The sequence below is a fragment of the Gastrolobium bilobum genome, unplaced genomic scaffold, assembly GCF_033153095.1.
Source record: "Gastrolobium bilobum isolate Gb01-03AN ecotype WA unplaced genomic scaffold, APGP_CSIRO_Gbil_v1 utg63679, whole genome shotgun sequence".
Classification (NCBI taxonomy): domain Eukaryota; kingdom Viridiplantae; phylum Streptophyta; class Magnoliopsida; order Fabales; family Fabaceae; genus Gastrolobium; species Gastrolobium bilobum.
Window position 1 is genome coordinate 32,356 of NW_026898296.1, and position 1,727 is coordinate 34,082.

Genomic DNA, 1,727 nt, shown 5'->3' on the forward strand with positions numbered 1-1,727 from the left:
GTTGGTCAAATAAGGAGACAGAGCAGAAGACTGAGGAATTCTCCATATAGCGTAAGCAACTTCAAGGCAACAATTTATTTATCAAGATTAGAAGATAATCAAAAGAGACCGTTTTTCAGCAACAATGATGTTGACATGATTCAACCCGAATCGCTTATTTTCTAACGGAATCTAACAATTTTGATGTTCGGTTTAAAGAATCAAATTAATTAATTTTATTCGAACTGATTTTATTTTTTACAAACCGGTTTGGAGACTGTTGGCAATCGATTCATAACTGGTTCATGGTTGAAAATCGATTTATGATATATAATTGGTTTCGAATCAATTCGGGTATGCAAATCAGTTTTAAACCCATGGAAATTTTAAAATCTTTTCTACTACTATTTGTTCTACAAGTAGTATTTATAAAGTAATCTATTAATACTAATGTACCTTTGCGAACTATAAGCCCACTATGTTCCCTTCTGGGATGGAGTCACTATATGGGTTATACCTATAGCACAAGCAAAGATCAAGCTAGGTGATATAGTCCCAAGTATGAAGCTAACAGATAACAATGGGGATTGGGTATGTGTGTGAATGACTCAAAGTAAATGGGCACAATAACGATACATAAATGCCTTCTCTCAGTATCTAGAGAGGTATTTATAGATAAAGGTCATGTTCATCTTCTGTGGATTGGTGAGAAGAGGGTAAACTCTTCTTGGGTTTCGCCAAGGGTGCAGACGCTGCTAAGGATGGCAGACACGACTAAGGACGGCAGGTGCTGCTATGGTTGCAGCGATGCACTCTCTGTGTCTGGTGGTGTCAGCATGTGACAAAGGGGCAGATAAGACATTTTGGTGTCTCACCTAGAGAGCATCATCATATTGGGGGTTATGAAGTTGAAGGTTGGTAGAACTGACGTGGACACAGATTTGGGCTCGGACCGTTGGACCACTATGTCATTGGGCCATCCGGAACAACTAATATAATATAAAAAATTTAGTATCGAGACGGGGTTAAAAATGAGAGATATTAAATACTAAATTTTTATCCATAGGAATATGAATAGTATGGGGTTAAATATGAATACTAAATTTTCAAAATGATTTGAATTGTTTGAAAGACTTAATATAATGACCATAAATGGTAAATCTTAATTAGAGATTTAATTTAAGGATTTAAATGCCATAATTAGATTTAGGGTGTGATTCCGAGTATTTTGACTGTAATCATGACTATGTTATGAACAGTGCGTTCTGCCGGAGAATTTACAGTTTTGTGAATTAACCGATAGAGCTTAAAAAGAGCAAAATAATTTTAGAGGCATAATTTGATAATTCTGACGACAAATATGAGTTCAGAACGAAAAATTGTATAGTCTGGCACTTTCTGTGAAAATCTCGTGAATAGTGTTTCTACCGGATATTTTGTACTGCTGTTTAAGCAACCGGTAGAGTCCAGAAATAAATAATTGATGAAATAAGAATAAGAAAGTCCAATATATGCCAAGCAAGTCAATATAGGCCCAAGAAAATGATAAGTTTATAAGTGTTAAGTTTCAAAAGTAAATAAAGTACAGTTAGTGATTCACAGTGCATTTCGTAAAAAACGGTGCAGAAACCATACTGTGAATTATGAATATTGTTTTGTAACAAATAAAAATTAATGTAAATGATTTTAGAAAAATAAAAATATGTTCGTAGCTTTAAGTTAGTTCCGGGTCAATTTAAGTTAAAATA